This window comes from Nycticebus coucang, chromosome 20 (assembly GCF_027406575.1).
Source record: "Nycticebus coucang isolate mNycCou1 chromosome 20, mNycCou1.pri, whole genome shotgun sequence".
Taxonomy (NCBI): domain Eukaryota; kingdom Metazoa; phylum Chordata; class Mammalia; order Primates; family Lorisidae; genus Nycticebus; species Nycticebus coucang.
Window position 1 is genome coordinate 23,948,702 of NC_069799.1, and position 26,304 is coordinate 23,975,005.

The 26,304-nt window shown below is 40.5% G+C and overlaps 1 protein-coding gene and 1 pseudogene across 1 annotated transcript in view; one reads left to right on the top strand and one right to left on the bottom strand.

Moving 5' to 3' along the window:
• LOC128572512 (zinc finger protein 726-like) overlaps positions 1-26,304 on the top strand; it is a 440,502-nt gene that overhangs the window by 379,068 nt on the left and 35,130 nt on the right. The window lies entirely within an intron of this gene.
• On the bottom strand, positions 352-1,946 carry LOC128573108 (actin-related protein 2/3 complex subunit 1A-like; annotated as a pseudogene).

Below are 26,304 nucleotides of genomic sequence, written 5' to 3' on the forward strand. Positions count from 1 at the left end.
CATTTCTTTTCTTTTCTTTTTTTTTTTTTTGTAGTATTTTAATTTAATTTTCTACTGGACAAATTTACATATCTCCCTCACCCTTTCCTTTAAGTTAGTGAGACAGTTCTCCATAATAAACTACTTAAAGAGAAGCTTTGGTCAAGAATGGAATGAAATAGAAAAAAAAAAAATCACTGCTGCTTTAAAAAAAACAATACTTTCACCAATTTTATACTCAAACAAAACCACACAATATTTGCACGATATGTATTTTCAGTGTTCCTTGGGGCTGGCTTTCCTCTCCATCCAATGGCAGAGCTGCGATCAGCAATTATTTGTCATTCTGGATAGCAGAGGCTCACTCAAGCTTCACATTATCCGGAGGCCCTGGATAGAAGATTCTAAGTTCTTGAAATCCCAAATTGTCATGGCTCCATCAATGCCAGTAGTGCAAAATTTCCGACAATCTTGCTTGTCCACTTCATAAGTAGACACTTGAGTGATGCTATTGGGGTGCAGTGTCTCCAGGGCTTTATTGCGGTCCTTGGTCGTGGCCCTCTTGTCCATGTTGCAGAAATGTTTCATGGCAGACATGTTGCGCTGGATGCTCGGTTTTGGAATGTCTAACTTGGACACAAAGGTCAAGCAGCTGCGGTCATCGTAGTTAAAGAGCATTGGGCAGCAGTCATTGCCAGCAGCCACAACGCTATTCTCTTAGACAAATGACACACTCAGGAGTGGTAGGAACTCTGTTTTCATAGTTGAAACCTGTACACTTTTTGAAGCATCAGCAACAGACACGGTGCTGTCATGACTGACCCAGGGCAGGCAGCTCCCACTGGTGGAGAAGCTGACCCCATGGACCCAGCCACCTGTGCAACTGCCCCCAAACTCTGACATCAGATGACCAAAAGGCAACTTGCTGCACCAGGATGTACTTGGCTGGCTTTTCCTCGACTTCTTTAATATAGGCAGAAAACACTCTGCATTTGAAGTCACATTGTTGTAACTCATTTGCCACCTGGAAGAAAAAGTTGGAACCCACTTCAGGTATAAATCAGATGGTGATTTATTACACCTGCACAGGTGGGCCACCGTCCCGAAGGGCAAACAGCCCTGAAGAGAAAAGCAGGCTGTCTTTTATACCCTTTTTGTGCTACGTGGCAAGTTAAGCAAAAATAGAAGCAGAAAGTGGTTGGTTAGCTCAGGGGTGGGGTTATAGTTAGGGGGCTATAGCATGGCAGTTGGCATGGGAACGTGGCAGTTGGCATGGGGATAGCTTGGGAGATACAGTAGTCTGCGACCTTTGTGTAGGTAATTTTTTCATCACTGTTTACCCATTGCTAGGGAGTTGGGGTAAGCTTTCCCATTGTTACCTTTTGCTAGGAGTTCTTGGGAACTCAGGGAACTTCCGGTGTTCTGTTCTGAAACCTGTTTGAGGAATTAACCCAAGGGGGAGGGTTGAGACATGCGGGGACTCAGGCCTTTAGGGGTCTTTTTGCTGCGTCAGTTATTACAACGTGATCTGCTGTCAGCAAACATTGTTGGGATGCCAATCCAAGCTGAGGATTGACTGTGGAGGGAATCAGCTTTTTAATGTGTTTGCTTATCCATCAGCCATTTTCAGGCTCAAAGTAACAAACAGAAATGAGTCGTGCTCCGCTTCTCACAGCAAATTTGTTCTCTAAGGGGGACCACTTCACAACAGTGGCTGCACCATTAGTTCTCAGGATCACCAGGGTTGGCTTCCAGACACCATCTTTCTGACTCCAGACGGGATTGCGGTCTGCCCCACAAGGGACAGTGCGGTCGCTTTTGGGAGCCCAGTCCAATACCTGTGATGTGTCTGTTGTGCTCCTTGAGTTCATGAGCTTTCATCCACTGGCTCCCGTTTTTCTTAAAGATGTGCACTTCGTGATTATTGGGGCTAAGGGCAATTTGGGTACAATCCTTGTTCCAGGCATGACAGGTGATTGGTTCTAGTAAAAACTGAGGAAGTGAGATTATTTTTAGTTTTCAAACAATAGATAGCTGGGGTGGGGTAAGGTCTGATGTAATCAAAGTGAAGAATTCCCAGACTCTTTTCAGTAGATGGGAACAGGCTCAGTGGGAGGGGGTGGAGGACCAAGGCCAAGAAGGCTACATTTCTTATTTTATTTTATTTCCTTGAGCTTAAGCGATTCTCCTGCCTCAGCTGGGACTATAGGCGCCTGCCACAATGCCTGGCTTTTTTTTTTTTTTTTTTTTTAGAGACAAGGTCTAGCTCTGGCACAGGCTGGTCTGGAACTCCTGAGATCAGGACAATCCTCCCGCCCTGGCTTCCCAGAGTGCTAGAATACAGGCATGAGCTACTGTCACCGGCCCACATTTATTAAATCTATTATGTCATTCAGGAGTTTATAGTATTCCTGAGGTACATTAGTGTCTCTGTTGCTACAAAATAACTCTTATAATTATCTCTGGCTTAGGATATGCTTACTCATACACACACAGACACAGATACATACCCATGCAGCAGAACCTCTGAACTTTGACCACTCCAGGGACTGTAACAATCTTGTCAACATACAGAGGTGATTAGCATAAGGAACCAGACCTGGGGCGGTGCCTATGGCTCAGTGTGTAGGGGGCCGGCCCCATATGCCGAGGGTGGTGGGTTCAAACCCAGCCCTGGCCAAACTGCAACAAAAAAATAGCCGGGCGTTGTGGCGGGCGCCTGTAGTCCCAGCTGCTCGGGAGGCTGAGGCAAAAGAATCGCGTAAGCCCAAGAGTTAGAGGTTGCTGTGAGCCGTGTGACGCCATGGCACTCTACTCGAGGGCGGTACAGTGAGACTCTGTCTCTACAAAAAAAAAAGACAAAGGAACCAGGCCTGCTGTACCATGTACACATGTGGTGCATGTCTCGTCTATGCAAATCAGGTCAGCTTGGGGAGGTTGTCAATGTCGGGAGATGGCCCACTATGGACATTCCAGTGTGTGTTTGCATGTGTATTTTTGTATCTATCCACATTCGTATATGCTATTTGTGCGTTTGTGTGTGTGTATGCATACACACGCACAAATAGTTATATAAACACATAAACGCACACTGAGTGCCAAGATCTGCAGGCCTGTCTCCATGATCATGAGTTTGCATCTTCCTCCAGGTCTCTGGATGGGTAGCACCACTCCCAGATTATGGCTGGAAGAAGTTGGAGAGGCCCACGTGGTCACTTGAGAATTCTCAGTGGGAATTCTCCAATCAGTAACCAAGATCAGGGGTCCTCTAGTTTGCCAAGTAAATGAGGGTCTACCTTCTCTAAGTGACCCTCCTTAAGAGCATGAGGAAAATTTCATAACTTCCTTTGTGGATTCTAAAGCTCTCTTATAATCACTTTCTGTGAGATGGCTTTTGATTTTATTGCCTAGGCTGGTGTCAAACTGCTGGACTGAAGTGATCCTCTCACCTCAGCCTCTAAGTATGTGAGATGACAGGTGTGAGTTGCTGTGCTGGGCTGACATGGAAGCATTTTTTCCCATAGATGGCTCTCAGATTTTTGTTACCATGGGAGGAATACATGAACATGGGACTTTTGTTCTACCATCTTGCTGATTTTACTGTCTCTATATATGTTTCCACATTCTATTTCATTCTGTATTCAATTTTCTATAATTTTAGATTTAAATATTCAAAACTATGTGTTAGAATTTCAACTTATGTAACAAGTAATTTGGATGAGTAGGCATTCCATATTTATGAAAAGGCTCACTTGAAAGTTCTAGTTTACTCTGGGCAAAAAGAAATCAGGAGGATTGTCATCACTTTCCTCAACCTATACTGAAATGATATTTTAATTTTTCCCAAATGCCTATTTTAAATAGTATGATTTATCATATTTTACGAGGTTAATATTTTTATTTTATTTATGAACCTTTTTGATTGTATCTAAAGGGTGAATTAAACCTTTTCAGGTTTTGTAAAAATAGCAATATATTAATAACATAATAAAAAATTATCTTTACTGTTTTTAAATGTTTATTAACACTTTCTGAAAAGTATCTCATGTCAAGGAATTGTACATTTCCATGTAATTTTATTGTCATGGGCTGCATAAAATATTCAGTATACCTGCTCATTTGATTAGCTGTTAACTAATATTAAGAAAAAATACCTGCTTGAGTTAGGTCTATAGGTCACAGTGGAGCACTGTAGTTGTTTAGAAAAGAGAATTTTTGTTTGAGATAGAGGCTCACTGTGTTGCTAGAATACTGTAGCATCATCCCAGCTTAGAACAACTTCCAACACCTGGGTTCAAGTGATTCTCCTGCCTCAGCCTTACAAATAGCAGGAAGTACAGGAGGCCACCACATCTCCTGCCTATACTTTTCTTCTTTTAGTAGAGATGGGGGTCTCACTGTTCCTTAGCCTGGTCTCGAACTCCTGTGGTCCAGCTATCCTTCTGCCTCATCCTCCCAAAATGCTAGGATTGTAAGTGTGAGCCACCGTGTCTGGCCACGTTTTGGCTTTTATAAATAATGCTGTGATGAATGTGAGTACATGTATCTTCCCTGTTCTGCAGTGCGTATTTTGGATATATACCCAGATGTGAGATCCCTGGATCAAATAATAACTTTTAATTTTAGTTTTCTGAGGAACCTTCATACATTTATTTATTTTATTTTATTTTATTTATTTTTTTTGTAGAGACAGAGTCTCACTGTACCGCCCTTGGTAGAGGGCCGTGGTGTCACACGGCTCACAGCAACCTCTTAACTCTTGGGCTCACGTGATTCTCTTGCCTCAGCCTCCCAAGTAGCTGGGACTACCGGCGCCTGCCACAACGCCCGGCTATTTTTTAGTTGCAGTTTGGCCGGGGTTGGGTTTGAACCCGCCACCCTCAGTACATGGGGCCGGCGCCCTACTCACTGAGCCACAGGCACCGCCCCATGTATTTATTTTTTTATTAATTTATTTTTTGAGACAGAGTTTCAAGCTATCGCCTGGTTAGAGCACCGTTGCATCACAGCTCATAGCAACCTCAAACTCCTGGGTTCAAACAATTCTCTTGCCTCAGCTTCCAAAGCAGCTGGGAATACAGACGCCCACAACAATGCCCGCCTATTTTTGTTGTTGTTGCAGTTTTCATTATAGTTTTAGCTGACCCCCAGCAGCCTTGGTGTCTGTGGTTGGCACCCTACCCACTGAGGTAGGGGCACCGCCCTCCTTCATACATTTTAATAGCATCTGCAACATTTCTCCTCACCAACATTTCAAAAAGTTTCTAATTTCTCTATATACTCGACACACTTTTTTTTAGTGTTGATTGTATGATGTAATATTTCATTGTGATTTGCTTTGCATTTCTCTAATAATTAGTACTGTAGGCATCCTTTGAAATGCTCACTGGCCATTTATATTTATTTGAAAAATGTCAGTGAGCTCCTGCCACTGAGATTCCTGCCAGAATCTATCTGGTTCTGCTCCCAACCTATTTCTTAAAGAAGGTGACCTCACCTCAGTCAATTTTGTTTGTAGTTTTTATCTGTACAGAGGGTCCTAAAATTTGCCAGACATACATGGATAAGAAAAATGGGAAATAATAGCTAAATGTATCATTATATACAAAATAGTCATAGCATAATTTTCCATTTTATGTATTAAAATAAATATATTAAAATATAATTCACTTTCCTATCTACACCTGCCTCAAAAAATAAATGGTGAAATATAATTTAAGATATAAAAATAATAGAGTATTACTCAGCTTCTAAAAATCAGGGAATCTTTTAACATCTCTAATAAAGATAAATCTTAACATTATGGTAAATGAAATAATACAGCTTCTCCCCAAAACTAGATACATTAAATTCAATTATATAAAATAATGAAAGTAAGGCTGGGTGCAATGGCTCACACCTCTAATCCTAGCACTATAGGTAGCTGAGTTGGGCAGATTACAATGTGATATTAAAGTGCTCCTTATGGATAATTTATAAAGTAGGATGTGTTTGGTTTAATTTTATTTTACAAAAACTGATATTATTAAAACCAATATGATTTTTTTTATTCATCTAATAAACTAGTAACATAAAATATGTAAAAAATATTCTGGGTTTATAATTATCAGATATATTAATACTTATATAGCTGTTATAAATTTCATTATTAAAATAATTTTATTTTTTTAAAAACACTTGGCTCATTTACTATTTAATATCAATAGACATTTGATATTCTAAAGTACAAAAAAAATTTTTTTTAAGTATACAATTTTATAGTTCTTGGCCAGTTTCTTAATTCTATTTAACAGATTAGTTTGGTAAAATAGTTATGTTTTATTTTATGAGTTGACATTACAGACAAGGTTGGGATTTAATACGGCTGGGCCACAGCCTTTTTTGAATCATTTCTGTCTCTAATTTCTCTTTTTACTAAAGACAAATTCTAGCAGAACTAACTTAGTTACCAAAATAAGCTGTACTGCTGGTATACTGGGCTTAATTATTTGCATAAAGTGTAGTAAGAATGATTAATTATTAGCTATTTAGGCTCCTTTCTTAAAATTGTCTTTGCTGAAGCTTTCTATAAGAAATTTTCAGGTTAGACTTAAGCTTTTCATGAGCCCAGGTTTCATCTGTGGCATTAGATACCTGTTTTCATTAGGTAAATTTCTCTTTTCTTGAGGTCCCCAAGTACATTTCAATATCTAGATCTGTCAGAAAGGGATCTTTATTACTTACCACAGATCAGGAAATGTTACTGATGGGTATCTGGCCAGCTTTTTCCAAAGGGCTTCTTATAAAAGTTAACCTTAATTCCTTAACATAGTCAGGACACTTTTGGAAATACTATTTCAGCCAAAGCCTTGGTAAAATAGCTGTTGTGCCCAGATCCTGAAATCCCCCACAAAGACCACCAGGGAGCCGAGTCCAATGTAAAAGCAAAAAGCCGTTTTATTGCAAGACTCCTGGGGTCTCCGCTACAACGGATCCATGCCAGGAGCCCTGAGCTCTGGAGCAGGAGGTTTTTATGGTCCCAAGCAGTGGGTGGGCGTGCACAGCTTGAAACGAAGGGGGCGATTCTGGATTGGTTAGGTGGGGAGGAAGGGTCCCTGATTGGTGGGTAGTTGTCTCATGATGCCTGGGCTTGCCTGGGCATGCCTGGGAGGTGAAACTTTTGGGTGAAATGGCGGGGGTTGGGGGGAGTGAAACTTAATTCCTAAGATGGAGCTGGTCTGGTTCTTTCATTTCCCCCTCTGCTTGTAAATTCAAGTACCCAATCATGGGTCCGGTACTGGGTGTGTTACCTCTAGCTTTCTGCCTGAAAGGGCCCACGGTCAGGAGTAGGACTAATAACACTTAATAACACTAGGGGATTAGCCAGGGCTGATATCTGAGTTGTTAGCCAAGAGACATTTATACCAGCTCTGATTATTTTCTATTTCTAATTTATGCTTGTGCAAGCTCTCCCGCAAAAGGGCTATTGATTCTTTTACTATTCCCGAGTGATCAGTGTAAAAATAGCATTTTTTTACTTAGAACAGCGCACAATCCTCTTTTGAAAGTCCAAAGTTTAATTAAGGCAAGTTCTTTGAGGAGTTTCCTCAGGTTTCAGCCATGCATTGACCAGCCAGCTCCCGGTATGTGGCTGCAGCAGGGCAAGTTGGATGTCAGGATGATGGTGTAAAGTTCTTTCTTCCTTGGTTTTAGGTGGACCAGGTTCTAATTCCAGACCTAAACTTGGTCCTCTTGATCTTCTAGAGATACAAGATGTACAGTCACCAAAGACTGGAAGTCCTCAAAGAGTGCCGCCCCATACGATTGGATTCCTGGTGGTACCGCTGGTCCTTGGCACACGTTGAACTGGCTACAGGTGATACACTGTAGACTGCAGTTTTTGAGCAGGGCTGTCAGGTGGAGGTGTAGAAGTACTGGCCCAGCAACTTTATTGAATACTCCTGTCACTATGGTGGCTCCTAGAATCTGGGAGATTGCTACTCGTCCATTTAGGCTCTGTTTCCTGGCTCCTTTCCGCTGCTAACTATTCCTCTTCCTCCTGGGAGTAGATAGAGGTGAGCTCCGGAACCCATGGGATGAGGGGAGCTACTCGTGACACTTGGGATGCAGCCCTTTTCGCCTCAGTACTAACCCCAGTGTTCCGTTTAGCGATGGTGGAAGTATTTCTTTTTTTTTTTTTTTTTTTTGTAGAGACCGAGTCTCACTGTACCGCCCTCGGGTAGAGTGCTGTGGCGTCACACAGCTCACAGCAACCTCTTAACTCTTGGGCTTACGCGATTCTCTTGCCTCAGCCTCCCGAGCAGCTGGGACTACAGGCGCCCGCCACAACACCCGGCTATTTTTTGGTTGCAGTTTGGCCGGGGCTGGGTTTGAACCCACCACCCTCGGCATATGGGGCTGGCGCCCTACTCACTGAGCCACAGGCGCCGCCCAGGAAGCATTTCTTTGATGTCCACAACAGTGCACAACTGCTACTTCCTGGGGTTCCTATACTGCCTTTAACAACTGAAGTTATCTCCTGCTGATACTTGATGTCTTTATTTATTTATTTTTTCCCAGAATTTAATAGTTCCTTCTCCTTGTACAGTGTCCTGTGTACTCAGAGAGAGTACAGAAAAACATTTAAATTTTTCCCTTGACTTAGTTCTATTCCAGTCAAGGCAGTTAGCTCAGCCTTCCGAGTTAATGTCCCTTGAGGGAGGGGCTTAGCCTCCACAGTCTCTGTTAAGGTGACCTCTGCATATCCAGCCAGCCGTTCACCTTGCGCTGCCACGCAGCTACTTTCATCTATATACAAGTTCTAGTCTGCATCTGTCCAGGGCTGGTCACGCAAGTCAGGTGTGTTAGAGTAGTCTCTCTTCCACTGACTGGAAGGTGCATATCTTGGTTCAGAGTGTTGCCTTAGAGAGCCAAAAATGTCCCTTCATGTCCATTAAGTTGACCACAGAGTGCAGTACTTTCACTCTGAGATCCTGCCCAGAGTCAGCTTATTACCTTCTTGCACCTTCTTGCATAAGGAGAGCAGTAGTGGCTAGGGCCCGTAAACTGGGTGGCCATCCTTTTGCCACTCTACCTGACTGCTTAGAGAGATAGGCTACAGGCCTTGGCCAGAACTCAACCAGCTGGGTTAATACACCCACAGCCATTTTATCTCTCTCTCTGAGACATACAAAGTAAAGGTCTTGGTCAAGTCTGGCCGTCCCAGTGCAGGTGCAGCTACCAGCCCCATCTGGGAGAAGACATGTTCTTGTTTTCTTTCTCACTCCAAGGGCTCTCCCTCTTCTCTTTTAGTTGCCTCATACAAGGGCTTAGCTAAGACTGCAAAGTTGGGGATCTAAAGATGACAGAAGCCAACCAGGCCTAAGAATTCCCGAACCTGCTTTCAGCTCTAGGAGGTTGGGAGACGATTAATGACTTGCCTTTATTTCATGCCTAGATACTTCTATCCCTGCTGGACAGTAAATCTTAGATAACGTACTTGCTGCTGGCAGACCTGGGCCTTCCACTTAGACATTTTATAACCACATACCTCTAGATGTCATAAAAGACAGTCCATGCCTTGGGCACAGCCCTCCTGAGTAGGGTATCCTGAAAGGAGGTCATTGACATATTGGAACAGTATTCATTCTGATTCTTCAGTCAGGAATTTCTGGTGGTCACGAGTCAGCGCTTCTTTAAAAATCGTGGGTATTTTGAACCCCTGTGGCAACCTGGTCCATGTGTACTGTTTCTATGTCTGGTCTTTCTCACTGGAAAGCAAACAGCTTCTGGCTTCTTAGAGCCAGACTTACACTGAAAATGGCCTCTTTTAAGTTCAGACAAGTGGGACACTTGGCTTCTGCTGAGCAGATTCAGCAGAGTAGAATGCAATGTTTACAGTTATATCATTTACTAAGAAATTTTAGATAACATTTAATACTGCACAAGTTGTCCAGTGTAGCCAACAGGTAACTTTTGTTGAGCCTTAAGGTTTCAAAGTAAATATAATTAGTATATAATTCTACATTCTTTGGCCAGTCTCTTAGTCCCATTTAATAGATCAATTTAGTAAAATAGTTATATCTCATTTTACGAGTTGACAGTACAGAGAAGGCTGGGATTTAATACAGGTAGGCCCCAGCCTCTTTTTCTTCCTTTTAAACTATTTTTCTCTCTCTTTACTAAAGGCAAATTATAGTAGAATTAACTTATTTGCCAAAATAAACTGTACTTTCAATATACAGGGTCTGATTATTTGCATAAAGTGCAGTAAGAATAATTAATTATTAGCCATCTAGGCTCTTCTTTCCTTTAAAATTGGCTTTGCTGGAACCTTTTATAAGGAATCTCAGGCTGGACTTTTTGAAAGCCTTTCAGAGCCCAGGTTTCGTCTGTGCCATTAGATACCTGTATGCATTGGGTAAATCCTTCTTCTCTCGAAGTTCCCAAGCACATTTCGATTCCTGGACCCGTCAGCAAGCAACCTTCGTTACTTACCACTGATCAGGAAATGTTACTGATGGGTATCAGGCCAGTTTTCCAAAGGGCTTTTTTTATTGGCCTTATAAAGTCAACTTTAATTCCTTAACACAGTCTGGACACCTCTGGAAATGCTATTCCAGCCAAAGCCTTGGTAAAATAACCAGTGCCTTCATTATGTTCTATAGAAATAAAACACATTCTTATTGAACTTATGCAAATAACTGTATGGTCAGAAATTAACAATACTTACAAATGGCTTTCAAATTCTAGAAAAATCAAGGAGAGAGAAAAATACATGTTTCAAACTCTGCTCATAAGTACATACATTGCTTGAAAAGTTACAAATAACTCGAAAAACAGAAAATTATTTCTTGACTTCTGAAAAACAGAACACAGACAGAATTAACAATATTTTGAACAAAAAGCCATTGCAAACTAGTCCAGTTCCACATAACTGATTTCTGTTTGTTTTTGAAGTTAAGTTAGCAATACTTATAGAAGTTATCTTTCTAATGAAAGTTCTAAAAATCTGCTTTAGTCCAAAGGTATTCAATTATTTTTTAAAAACATCAGTAATTTGAATTTGAGAAAATTCATTGGCCTCTCTTAATATTTCTTTTCTTTTTAGGACAAACTTTGGACTCGGTCAGTTATAAAAAAAAAAAATAGATGAATTAAAATTATTACCCATAATATATGTTAAGACAGATCAATGCTTTATACATTGGAACATATATAACTATAATTCACACAAAATTAATTACCATTTCATATTTGACAGTGTTTCTTATACATTTTTAACAAATTAAACAAGTTTAATTTGTTTTCTCATGACTTTCAGTGGTCTTAATATTTCAAAAAGACCAAATTTAAAGTTGTTGTTGCCCTGGGCCAAGTTTGAATTCACCAGTCTCAGTGCATGGTGGCCAGCATTGCAACCACTGCTCTACGGGCACCCAGTCCCAGATTTAGAGTTTTGATTTTGGAAGGTTTATGAAATATCAAAGGCTTAAAACATTTCTTCAAATAAAATTACAAGCCAAAAGATTTTAAAGGAAATACATAGTCAACTGGATCATATGTAAAACATCTTCACAAATTCCCTTTTATGAACTTCATTTAACCTTCACAGACAATCTACAAACTTTCTAAAGTTTAACTTTTGCCCTGCCTTTCACTTCTTTACACAACCATTCTGTTTCAGGACAAAATTTATCACACAAGATTCCTTCTTTACACATTGCCATTCTCTTTTCTGTCTAATTTCTCTTATTCTCAAAACCTCACTTTCTAAAAACAGGATCTCAGTTTACCATGAAGTCACCCATTCACTCAGCCAAAACTGATAATTAGAAGGTTTAAAAGGCAATAATTTTATCTTTTGACAAAGATTCAGTTTGTAAAAATAGTTTTCCCATTTATACAAATTACCAGAGGCAAAGGGCCAATAATAAAAGGTTCTTAGCTTTATCGAGGCATCGAGATCCACCAGCGCTGCTGCCGGGAGTCTGTTACACGCTGAAGGTGGGCCTGCCCCACAAAGGGTGGAGCCCTGAGCTCTTTCCTGGCCAGGCCTTCTCAGCCATCCTGGAACCGCCCGGCGGCAGCCGGTCACTAGTGGTGGGGGGGAGCTCTTTCCTCAGCTTTCATGCAAGTCCCTGACCCATGCACGTGTTAGACTTCTTGGTCCGTGTTTCAAGACAGGTGGGGATGGCCACCCATTCCGTGTGCTCGCTTGCCCTACTTTTTCTTTGTTTTTTTTTTTTTTTTTTTTTTCTTGAGCGGTCCCTGGAGAGAAAAAAACCCTCCAGTCCCAAAGGCGCGACCCGGTCCCACCCTCACTGCATCCCCGCCCCATTGCTGCCAGGTTAACGCGAAGTGTGTGGGGAGATCAGTCGTGCTGTGGACCAGCGCAAACCCCGCAGGGGGAGACATTCAGTGAGGGGTGTTATGAAGGAGGACAAAGTTTGCACTATCCTGCAAAACAGAGTAAAGCAGCACAGAAGGTTTGTGGGGTTAGAGGACTTAGGAGACTCTTGTGCATTGCAAGAACAGGGAATTGCTTTCAGCCAGGGAGGGGGAGATGAAAAGTTTCCTCTGGAGGCTGGCCAACATTGAATGTCCTGCAAAAAGTAATCAATTTAGCTCTTTTTTTTCTACTACAAGTCCCAAACTTTGAGCTCTGAATTCAGCCACATTAAAATTTCAATGTAATACAAACACTGAAGACATACAAATCCACGGCCAACAGAAACAATAGGACGACTGTCTCTGACCATGCTGCGGGAGTGACCCGCTTCATCCACCCAGAAAAACTACAAGCCACACCATGCCCCTTAGGTTTCCACATCTCGGAGGGGGTGATGGCCAGAACGTCTTCTTGGCACCCCTAGCCAGCAGCCTCCAGCGTGTCTGCAATGACTTTACGCCGACTTTACAGATTCCAGACTTCCGAAAACAACCACGACAGACAAGGCAGACAAGACAGACAGACACTTACCACGCAGTGGCTTTTCGGATCGGAGTCTCAAGGGGTCTGGGGGGCTTCCCAGCCAATGCACCAAATGTAGTGCCCAGATCCTGAAATCGCCCACAAAGACCACCAGGGAGCCGAGTCCCATGCAGAAGCAAAAAGTCGTTTTATTGCAAATTCAAACTTGGACTCCTGGGGTCTCCGCTACAACGCATCCATGCCAGGAGCCCTGAGCTCTGGAGCAGGGGGTTTATTTGGTACCCTGCAGTGGGTGGGCATGCACAGCTTGAAACAAAGGGCGCTTCTGGATTGGTTAGTTGGGGGGAAAGGGTCCCTGATTGGTGGTCAGTTGTCTCATGTTGCCTGGGCTTGCCTGGGCTTGCCTGGGAGGTGAAACTTACTGGGTGAAATGGCGGTGGTTGGGGGGAGCGAAACTTAACTCCTAAGATGGTGATGGTCTGGTTCTTTCATAGTCAGTGTCTTCATCATGTTTTAGAGAACAAAACATATTCTTATTGAACTTATGCAAATAACTGTATTGTTAGAAATTAAGAATGCTTACAAATGACTTTTAAATTCTGGAGAAATCAAGGAGAGAGAAAAAAAATAATGTTTCAAGTTTTGCCCATAAGTACATACATTGCTTACAAAGTTACAAATAGCTCAGAAGACAGAAAATGGCTTCCTTGACTTCTGGAAAACAGAACACAAAGAATCAGCAATGTATCAAGCAAAAAGCCATAAGAAACCAGCCCAATTCCATGTAACTGATTTTTGTTCAGTTTGAAGTTGGGTTAGCAATACTCAAGGACATGTTAATTTTTAATTAAAGTTCTAGAAGTTTGCTTCAGTTTCTCTTAATATTTTTGAAGGATAATTTTGGATAAATATTTACTAAGATTAATATTTTATGAAATTAATTATTTTATATTTGACAATGTTTATTAAACATTTTAAATATATTAAATAAGCCTAATATGTTTTTTCAAAAAAACAAATTTAGAGTTTTGATCTTGGAAGGTTTGTGAAATATTAAAGGTCCTTTCATTTTTAAAAACTCATTTTTTACAAAACAGGATCACTACGTACTACGAAGTTACTTATTTACTTGGCCAAACCAACAATTAGAAAGTTTAAAAGGCAAGAATCTTTCTTTTTTTGGTAACAATTTAGTTTCTCAAACAATTAAACTACTACATTTTACAAATGAGGGACAGTTTATGGAAGCAGGATTTTCTTATTCAGGGCTAGACAGGGATCTTTCCCATTTTTAGACTCAGGTGAACGTAGAAATTTGACTCTTTTTTTTTTTTTTTTTTTTTGTAGAGACAGAGTCTCACTGTACTGCCCTCGGGTAGAGTGCCGTGGCGTCACACGGCTCACAGCAACCTCTAACTCTTGGGCTTACGCGATTCTCTTGCCTCAGCCTCCTGAGTAGCTGGGACTACAGGCGCCCGCCACAATGCCCGGCTATTTTTTTTGTTGTTGTTGCAGTTTGGCCGGGGCTGGGTTTGAACCCGCCACCCTTGGCATATGGGGACAGCTCCCTACTCACTGAGCCACAGGCGCAGCCCTCTTTTTTTTTTTTTTTTGAGAATTTATTTTTAGGCACAAGTGGGCTGTGCTCTGCAAACCATATTCTTTAGATAAGTTCACAGTTCAATGTAGTAACCTTAGAAATATTGCAGAGGTGGCAGTTTCATAATTTTTAAACATTTGGATTTTAATAACAGGCTCAAAACTAATTTTATTTTAAAGCAAACTAGTTGCTTGAATAAGTTTCTTGAGTTTTTCCTGTTTAAAGTGTTTCTTTTCTTTTTTTTTTTTCCTGGAGACTACTTACAGTAGTCTTTTACAAGCTCTTCTCTAAACTACTTCAGTGCAGTTTCTCTGTGTTTTCTATTCTCTTTTCTCAGATAAATTACAGGTAAGTTTTAGCTGGGATAAAAACTGAGATACAGGGCGGCGCCTGTGGCTCAGTGAGTAGGGTGCTGGCCCCATATGCTGAAGGAGGTGGGTTCAAATGCAGCCCCAGCCAAACTGCAACAAAAAAAAAATAGCTGGGCGTTGTAGCATGCTCCTGTTGTCCCAGCTGCTCGGGAGGCTGAGGCAAGAGAATAACATAAGCCCAAGAGCTGGAGGTTGCTGTGAACTCTGTGACTCCAGGGCACTCTACCGAGGGCAGTGAAGTGAGACTCTGTCTCTACAAAAAAAAAACAAAAAAACAAAAAAAAAAACTGAGATACAGACGGGCCACTCACACAATGGTTTCACCCTCTGTGAAGGGTTTAAGGACACAAAAGCCCACGTAATGTTACTGTTTCAATCTGTCTCTAAGTACTCACAGGTGCACAATTTCAACCTTTTTTTTTTTTTTGTCCAGACACAGTTCTACCCTATGTCCTGAGCAGAGGGCAATGGCATCGTAGCTCACTGCAACCTCAGACTCCAGCTGTGGTCATCCTGCTGCCTCAGCCTCTGAAGCCGCTGGGATTATAGACGCTTGCTGCGGCGCCCGGCTGGGTTTTTCCATTTTTTTCATAAGTCGGGGTCTCACTCTCGTTCAGACAAGCCTCGAACTCCTGAGCTCAAGCAATCCTCCCGCCTCAGCCTCCCACAGTGCTGGGATTACAGGCGGCTGGGAGGTTTTAAAGGGACAGTAAGGTTATCCTTTGGCACAGATTTCCCACCGGTTTTTGGGCATACTTCTCACGCCACCCAATTGACAGTCTGGACTTCTTTTTTTTTTTTTTTTTTGTAGAGACAGTGTCTCACTTTATGGCCCTCGGTAGAGTGCCATGGCCTCACACAGCTCACAGCAACCTCCAACTCCTGGGCTTAAGCGATTCTCTTGCCTCAGCCTCCCGAGTAGCTGGGACTACAGGCGCCTGCCACAACGCCCAGATATTTGTTGGTTGCAGTTTGGCCGGGGCCGGGTTATGAACCCGTCACCCTCGTTATATGGGGCTGGCGCCTTACCGACTGAACCACAGGCGCTGCCCTGGAATTCTTTTTTTTAATTAGAGAAAGTATCTTTAAAATGTCTTAATAAACAACCCAGTGGGATATTTGCCTTAAAAGAGGAGGAACTTATTTTTAAAAGAACAAAATGTATCTGTGAAGCACAGAGAAACACAAAAAGGCACAAAGACAACACCACAGTGGATCAATAAAAACTAAACTGATAGGGGGAGGATGGGCAGAGGGAGGGTAATAGGTGGGATTACACCTGCGGTGCATCTTACAAGGGTACATGTGAAACTTAGTAAATGTAGAATATAACTGTCTTAACACAATAATTAAGAAAATGCCAGGAAGGCTATATTAACCAGTGTGATGAAAATGTGTCAAGCTGCTTATAAAACCAATGTATGGTGCCCCATGATCGCACTAATGTACACAGCTATGATTTAAAATTAATTAAAAAAAAAAAAAAAAGGAAAACTAAACTGAGAATTAGACAAATTAACTAGATTGACTAGAGGCACTCAAACCAGGAACTTAAACCAAAGAGACTGAAGGGCTGGAAGAACAATAATAAAATTGTAGTTTTTAGATGGAGAGAACAGGTGCAGGCCAAACTGGGGGGGGTTTCACTAACTCGGTTCATACATCAATGTCAGGGTAGCCAGGCTTTTCTGCGTGACTGCTTTCTACACCTGTCAGTATAAGAGGGGATCAAAGAAATCGGTAGGGGGCCAGCCCACACTAAAGGCTGGCAATAGAGCAGAAGCACAAACTATACTGCTGAACAGAGCAGAAGCACAAACTAATACTGAACATAGTAAAAGCACAAACTACAATGTGTTAACTAGACAAACAATACAGAATATGTTGCGTGAAGGCCAATCGGGTGGTCAATCAACCTGCTTTTCGAAGTTGTATACGGCAAAGAATGACTACAAACTTTTTTATGCCAAGTAGCAAACTTCTTTATTTCTGACCAGCTTAAATAGCCAGCTCTGCACGTACACATTATTAATCAATAATCTCAAAATGATTTCAGGGGTCTGTTGCAAAAAACAAATCATTCTTTCCCCGGAACCTCTTAATGTACTGATTGACTAGTATACATTCTTCTACTTTAAAAATAATAATCGTAAAAAACATGCTGTTTGTTGTTTTCCCACTGACCGATTTGTCACAAGATCACAGCAGGGGATAGATTGTTTTTTCGGTCTCCAAGCCCATGAACAACTGAGTCATGAAACCGTAGTAGGGGAGTAGGATGATTGTATGCCTGCTTTCTGGAGGCCCTAAAGCACCCAAAGAGCAGAAAATCATTATCTTGCTTAACCACAGCCCAGAGGTACCAATAGCTTACTAACACATGCCTTTCATGTATCAGCCTCCTGACCTTACCTCTGATGCTGACTGTTTATTTCCGAGCAATCAGGCTTAAAGATAAAGTTGTGTCCCTGATGATGGACTTTAACCTCCAAAAAATCAGGCTTAATAACTTTGTTTGTGAGTACAGCCTGGCCTCAACAGATCTGTGTCAGCGAGAAATTGAAACTGCTTTTTCTCAGGCAGCTTGGGCACAGAAACATAAATGCTTTTAGCCTATAAAATACAAATGAACAAAGGTACATGATCTAAATTGTGCATTTGAGGATGGGGCTTCCTACTGGCATCCCAGTCTCTGGGAGCTCCCCTGCCCCCCAATAGCTTGGTATCCCAGGATTTCTATTTCTTACAGGCCAATAGCTCAAGAGTCCAAGGTTCCTGTCTTACAGGTTTATGGGACTAACTTCAGGTGTAACTCTTGAGGTTAAAAATCAAAGTCTCTTGTCACCTGTCCTCTGCACCCCAACTTCTCCAAGGCCTGAGGCCAAAGCACTGATGTCTCAGTGGCAGCAACGCCTTACTGTCTTTGATAGGGATGGGGTTCCCCACCGGTATTCCAGCGACAGGTTGCTCTACTGACTCATGCCTTTGAGAGCCTCTGACAGGCCAATAGCCCGGCAACCCCAGGTTCCTATCCAAAGCCCCTGTCCCTTTGGCCTCCCTCGGAGGTCCCTAAGGGACCTACACAATTCACAACAAATGAATACAACAAACAGTTATATATTTTCATAACAGTCCACAGCAACAAATAAGCACAACCAAAAATAAAACACAATAGTTACACTATGTCTGCAGACACTAGCCAAAAATAGATGTTTTAATGGCTTACGTCCAGAGGTGGACTCACAGGTGAATTTAGGGGTGATTGTCATCTGGTCTCCTGAGGGTTCTGGGTCCTCCAGATGTCCTGTAATGTTTCCAGGGGGGCCACCCCTCAGAGGGACCACAACCTGTCTTGGAGTCTGGCTGATGATTAGCAGTGCCAGAGTTTGGAGGATCTCGCTGGGGCCTCTAGAAATGTAGTGCCCAGGAGTTCCACAAAGACCACACTGCCAAACAAGCCAAATTTACAGCAGAGTCCTTTGATTGAAGAGCCAGCTGGTGACTGCCTCAGTGTCCCAACATGAGGTTTCTGAGAGCAGTCCCGAGTGCTTAAGGAGTGAAGTTTTTAAGGCATGATTTGCATCCTGGTTGGTATGCAAGTTCTCCAGGTGTGTTTGGGGGTGTAGGGTAGCAAGTAAGCATTGTACAGAAGCAGAATTTTGCAGTTAGCCATACATTATACATCTTTGTTCTAATATTTTCCCATACATTTTAGTTTCAGTACTTTTCCTCCATACATCTTGTCTAAGTATTTTCTCTACCTGGCATTGTTTAAAGGTCAGTCTGGGAACAGTCAGTTTGTTTCCCAGGCCCAGGAGTTAGTCAAGCAAGAAGTTAGTGACTACTTTCCCATCTCTCTTGGGAGTGAACCAGACTTACTCCATTTTATTGAGGGCTTGCAGTCCAGGAATTTGTCAGGAGTTAACTGGTATTTTTCTACTTTAGCCTAGACCTAACACAGTCTTGAACTCCTGAGCTCATGTAATCTGCCCAACTCAGTTTCCTATAGTGCTAGGATTAGAGGTGTGAGCCATCACACCCAGCCTTACTTTCATTATTTAATATAATTGAATTTAATGTATCTAGTTTTGGGGAAAACCTGTATTATTTCATTTACTATAATGTTAAGATTTATCTTTATTAGAGATGTTAAAACATTCCCTAATTTTTAGAAGCTGAGTAATACTCTATTATTTTTATATCTTAAATTATATTTCACCATTTATTTTTTGAGGCAGGTGTTGATTTTTTTCACCTATTGTCTTATGTGAATAAAGCTGCAATAAATATGTGTGCAAATAGCTCTTAATTTGACCATGTATGTGAGTGCTGTATATCTGTCCTACAGTTTGTTTCAGTACATATTTTATATATATGCAAAATAATAAAAATGAATTACAGCTTTCTAACAAATAAGCCCTTATCCTGTTATTTTGTATTCTTTATGGCTTTTGTGGCCATTTTGACTTAAAGTACATTTTATGAAATAAGACAGGTTTTGTCTCAAAAGATATTGTGTCCTGGCTGGGGGTAGGAGCACATATCTATAATGCTAACAATCTGGGAGGTTGAGATGAGAGGATGTCTTGAGCTCAGGAGTTGGAGACCAGCTCAAGCAAGAGCAACACCTCATCTCTAGTACAAATAGAAAATAAAATTACCTGAATGTCTTTTCAGGCACCTATAGTCCCAACTACCAGAAGGCTAATTCAGCAGGATTGCTTCAACCCAGAAGTTCAAGCTAGGCTGATGCCATGGCACTCTAGCCTAGGCAAGAGTTTGAGACTATATTTCAACATGTGTGTGTATATTCACATACAGACACACACACACACATATACCTATCTCCTTATGATAATCTCCCTTCTGTCATTTGATAAATATTTGAATTAAATATTTTTATGTCCTGCAATTTTTATTACATTTTTGTCATTACATGTAAGATGAATATCATTTAAATAGTATAGAGTTGGACTTTGATTTTTAATTTATCTTTTTTTTTTATGTTTTGAGACAGAGTCTCATTATGTTGTCCTTGGTAAAGTGCTGTGGCTTCATAGCTCACAGCAACCTCAAACGCTTGGGCTTAAGCTGTTCTCTTGCCTCACCCTCCCAGGTAGCTGGAAGTACAGGCCCCCAATACAACACTGGCTATTTTTTGGTTGCAGTTGACATTGTTGTTTGGCAGACCCAGGCTGGGTTCGAACCTGCTAGCTCTGGTTTGTGTGGCTGGCGCCCCAGCCCCTGAGCTACAGGTGCCAAACCTGATTTTTCATTTTTTAAATCTCTATCTTTATTTAATGTCTGTCATTTCATTTTGAAGTTTAGTCCATGAATGTGTACATAATTTTGTTTTTTTGAGACTGAGTCTCAAGCTGTCACCCTGGTTAGAGTGCTATGGTATCATCAAAGTTCATAGCAACCTTCAACTCTTTGGTTCAAGCGATCCTCTTGCCTCAGTTTTTTATTTTTAGTAGAGACAAGGTCTCGCTCTTGCTCAAGCTGGTTTCAACCTAAGAGCTCAAGCAGTCCACCGACCTCAGCCTCCCAGAGTGCTAGGATTACATGTGTGAGCCACCCTGTCCGGCCTTGTGTTCGTAATTTTTGAAAGAGAAGAACTTACTGTCTATATTTATATAACTTTTGAAAGAGAAGGACTTATTCCTGACAATTTTTTTTTACATCTGTACTTGATTTTGTCATTGATGTCAGCAATTACAGCTTGTTATACTGTACATGGAGACCCATTATGAAAGGTTTAGTGCTGACTTTCTCTTTTTGTCTTTGAACTTTCAAGCGTGATTAAAAGTGTTTTGTGCACTGTCATTATAATAATACAGAATTTCGGTGGCGCCTATGGCTCAGTGAGTAGGGTGCCGGCCCCCTATGCCAAGCGTGGCGGGTTCAAACCCAGCCCCGGCCAAACTAAAAAATAAATAAATAAATAAATAATACAGAATTTCATGTACGTGTACTTAGTTATTTCTCCCAGAGTTATTTATTTGTACGCAATATAGTATTGTTATCTAGCATCATTTCATTGTCAAGGGGCTTGACAAATGTCAAGGGGCTTCCTTTGACATTTCTTGTGTGGCAGCTTTCAGCATCTATTTATCTTTGATGAACATTTCTTTTTTCTTCATTTGGAAGGACAGTTTTGTTAGATATTATATATGTGCTTTGAAGTTTTTGATCTTTCAGCACTTTGACTATATCACCAACCGCTTTTTAATGTGGAAGGTTTGTGTTGATTAATCCACTAGTAATCTCACAGGATTATGCTTAGAGATAACACATCTTTTTTCTCTTACTGCTTTCAAGATTCTCTTTGTGTGACTTTCAAGTGCTTGATTATCTGTCTTCTTGTGGGATGCTGTCTTTCTCCTAGCTAAATTATGGTGAGCTTCTCAATAATTAATGTCTTTTTTCCTTACATTTGAGATTGCTCATTCTTACTGTATTCAAACACAGAAGTTCTGTTTATTTATGCTTTTTTTTGAAACCTTCATTTTTCTAATTTAACTTAGTTGTCTGTATCATTCCCATTCTACCCATTTAGCATTATTTAGATAAAGTTTTAAGGTAATTTAGACATCTCTATTTTTTTATGATTGATTCCAGATTATTTATTTTGTTTGTTTGGGTTATGCCCTAATATTTTTTACATGTTATAATCTTTTATTGATTTCATTCTCAAACTTTGACATGTGACTATAATCTCCAGCACTCTGACACACATTGTACTAGAAAAGTGAGGACCATTACATTAGGAGAGTGTTTTATCTATGGAAGTGTGTGGTTACTTTTTAGTTGAAGCATTTTCCCACATTTCCTCCTAAGAGCTTGTCATCACTTGCTAGACCTGAATCTGTGTTTTTTATTGGACCCTCTTAGCTGCTGTAACAATATTTTCCCTTTGGATTCAGCACCCCTGTCTGTCTTAAAAACTATACCATTATTGCTTTTCGTCCTGTCACTCATGGGAGGCAGCAAACGTTCTTTGGAAATGCCCTCCAAAGCAAGTAGGATTAACAAAGGTGGTACTCTTTTTTTTTTTTTTTTTCCCCTGAGGACAAAGGTGGGATTTTGAAGTTTACTTTCATTTTAACCATTCTGTATTAGGTTGGCATGAAGTCTGTGGTGGGTAAATATGACAAACTTTTCTTTTCTGTTCTATTTGGTTCTTTTGGTTATTATTGTTATTATTTTATTATTTTTTTTGAGACAAGAGTCTCACTATGTGTCACTCTCAGTAGAGTGCTGCAGCATCACAGCTCACAGTAACCTCAAACTCTGGAACTTAAGTGATTCTCTGGTGTTAGCCTTCCAAGTAGCTGGGACTACAGGTGCCTGCCACAATGCCTGGCTACTTTTTTGCTGTAGTTGTCATTGTTTGGAGGGCTCAGGCCGGGTTCAAACCTGCCAGCTTTTGTGTATATGGCCGGCAACCTAGCCAATGAGCTACAAGTGCCAAGCCTTTATTATTATTATAGACTACTTTTTTCTTTTTATTTTACACATACATATATATGCACACATAAATTTATTTATGTATTTATTTGAGACTTGATTTTCTATCACTCTGGGGAGAATTTTGTGTTGTCCTAGCTCACAGCATCCTCAGTCTTCTGGGCTCAAAAGATCTTCTTGTCTCAGCCTCATGAATTGCTGGGGCTACAGGCATGTGCCACCACATCTGACTAATTCTTCTATTTTTGGTAAAGATGAAGTCTCACTCTTGCTAAGTTGATCGCAAACACCTGTGCTCAAGTGATCCATTCACCTCATTTTCAAGGATTAAAAACGTGAGACAACGCTTATCTGCTGTGCTGCAAATACTTTTTTTTTTTTGACACAGTGTCACTTTGTCATACCTTGGTAGAGTGCAGTTGCATCATACCTCACAGCAACCTTAATCTTCTGGGCTCAAGCTATTCTCTTCCCTTAGCCTCTCAAGTAACTGGGATTATAAGAGCCTGTTCCAAAACCCAGCTATTTTTAGAGGTCTTCCTCTGGCTCAGGCTGGTCTCAAACCTGTGAGCTCAGGCAGTCCACCCACTTCGGCTTTCCACAGTGCTAGGATTACAGGCATGAGCCACCGTGCCTGGCCTGTGCTGCAAATTCTTACCTGGTTTTGAGAATTCCCCCAAATGTAGTGTGTTTGTTCCACCACATGCAACATTTATTTATCTTTAAGATAATTAGTGCCTGTGTACTGTATTATGCCATTTTCCTAATGTTGTTGACATGATTTTGCGATAAAATGTGTAATGTATATATGTACTTAATTCTCATTAAAAGGCACTGGCTAAAATTCTTATTGTTTAAATTTATTTCAGTTATGTCTAATCATTGTACCCTAGACTATTTGCAAAAGCGGGGCACAAATATTTTACTCCCAGAGATGATCCTGAGAAGATATCAAAGCTGTGGCCCCTAGAATTTAAACTTAACAAAAGACTGGGAAAGTGTGTATGAGAGTAAGACACGGAATGTATGTTACAGTGGACTTGACCAACATGTAACAGCTACCCATGGCAAAGTCTTCCAATGTAGTAAATGTTTGAATGTCTTCAGACAATTGTCAAATCTAAATAGACACAAGACAATATTACTGTAAAAACCCCTTTTAAGAGTAAAAAATATGGGAAATCCTCTAACTTCTGCTCACACATTACAGAACATAAGATAACTCATATGTTACTCATATGTTATCTTGAAAAACAGTACAAATGCAAAGGTAACCAAGTCTTCCAATCTTGCTCAAGCCTGTCTAAGCCTAAGAGACTTCATACAGAGACAAAATTAACAAGTGTGAAAATTATGGCAAATGTTTTACCCACAGATTAAAATATTGTAACTATGAAAGTATTGATAGTGGAGGAAAACCCTACAATTATTAGGAATGTGACAAACTTACCAACAAGTACTCATACCATAGTGGACATAAAAGAATCCATTCTGGAGAGAAACCTGCAAATGTCAAGAATGTGTTAAAGCCTTTAACTTTAGTGCAACCTTTAATAACCATCAACTTATTCTTTATGGAGAGAAACTGTACAAATGTGAAAAATGTGGCAAAGACTTTAATTAGTACTCAAACCTTTCTAGACATCAAACAATTTGTTCTGGAGATAAACCCTATGAATTTGAAGAGTGTGGAAAATGCCTTTAACCAGTACTCAACACTTTTTAGACATCAAAGAATTCATTCCAGAGAAAAACCATACAAATGTGAAGAATGTTTCAAAGCCCTTAATTGGTATTCAAATCTTTCTATACATCAAAAAATTCATTTTGGAAAGAAACCCTAGAAATGTGAAGAATGTGGCAAAGCCTTTACACTTAGTTCAACCCTTAGTAAACATCAAAGAATTTATTCTGGAGAGAAACCCCACACGTGTGAAGAATGTGGGAAAGTCTTTAACATGCACTCAACCCTTTCTGTCCATCAAAAAATTCATTGTGGTGAAAAACTCTACCAAGTTCTAAAAATGTGGCAAAGCCTTTAATTATTACGTGAACCTTTCTAGACATAAAAAAATTCATTCTGGAGATAAACCTTGTAAATATGTACAGTGTGGCAAAGTCTTTAACTCATGTTCAATCCTCACTGTACATAGAATAAATCATACAGGAGAAAAACTCTACAAATATGAAGAATGTGGCAACACTTTCGCGTGGTTTATAACATGGTATGCATAAAAGAATTCATACTGGAGACAAATTCTACAAATGTGAACAGTGTGGAAATGACTTTAACCAGAGCTCTTGCTAAACATACGAAAAGTCATATTGGAGAAAAATCTTACAAATGTGAATAATGTGGCAAAGATTTTCACTGGTCCTTATCCTTAGTAAACATAAGAGAAATCGTAGTAGACAAAAATGGTAACAATCAGAAGATGTGGCAGATCGTTATGCCAGTAGTCACTGTTTTCTGTACACGATAGAATTCATGTTGAAGAGAAACTCTTGATGTTTACTAAGGATTGAACTAACAAATGTGAAGAACTTGGAAAGTGTTTAACTTGTGCTCAGACCATTCTATAAATAAAAAGTTTATAACACAGCAATTCTCTACAAATGTGAAGAAAGTGTCGAATCCTATAACCTGTACTCATACTTTTTAGTACATAACAGAATTCATAGAGAAATTCTATATATCTGAAAAGTGTGACAGTATCTTTATCTCACACTATTGTGATCATAATTCATGTGGAAGAACTACTCTACAAATGTCAGTCATGTCTCAAAGCCTTAAAGTTGTGTTTATCCTGTTAAATAGGGCTAAGAAGAGACAGGGAATGATACTAGGGGATGATACTAGGAGATCCTTTTTCATAAGCAGAGGAACAAATTGAGCAGATGGGGCTTCCAAGAAACAAAAGCTGATATTTCAAGAAGGGGTCCCCAAACTGAACTGATGTTTGCTCTACAAAAATGAATCTCAGAGGTAGAGAGGCCACAATGTGGAGATATGGCCGTGGCCACAAAAAGAGGTCTTTGGAGCGGGCATACAAGTAAGATGGCAGTAGGCTCAAGTGACCTATTTTCATTAACATAATACAATGTATACCAGTTCTATCATACTCTAAAATTACAATGACAAATGGTATTCATTGATTGCAGGGATAGAAATGGGAGGACTTTCCATTCTAGAAGATTTCCGTTTCCAAGAAAAATCATGAATATTTTACCCCCACACCACTTAACATAGAATTCGAAATTCGTGTAAGGAGAAACAGATTACTAATCCCAGGGTCTTCTCCACTTGAAAAGGTAGATGTGTTCCTTTCCTGGAGTGAACATCCTTTTAATAAACTTTGCCCTTTTGCAAACTTGTATCTACTGTTCTGCTCATTTGTTTCACTGTCTTGGTAGTAGTAACCATTCTTTGGCACTTGGAACAACAACAATAACAAAAAACCAGGGAGTATGTACCTGACATCTGGTCCCCATATGTGACATTTTGGTGCCAAAATCTGGGAGGAAAATACATACTTTCAGTGAGATAAACTAATGGAACAATAGACATTCTGAGTTCATTCTGCCTGCTGCATTTTACTTACAACTCCTACATCTCTTGCACTGTCTGCACTTCTAGGTAATGTAGCTTCTAACCTACCCCTTCTCCATCTGCTTTTTTCTTCTTCACCTGTACAGTACACTTCATCTCCCAATTAGCACTAATGTTCAAAAGCTTAAAAGGGCCTCAGGCTCCACAAGCAGAATGTTAAACCAGATTTTTCAGGTCTTAATAACCAGAATGGGGATGAGGAGACTGTGAGAAAAAGCCAGGCAGGCCAGCAGCAGGTCTTAAGAGCAGAAGGAAGCTTTTGAAATGTTTGTTACACTAGGGGAAGAAGGTTGTCAGGCACTGAGTTCTCCTAGAGGCTTAAGCAAGAAGACACCCGGCCTGAGCCCTTCTCTACTTGACT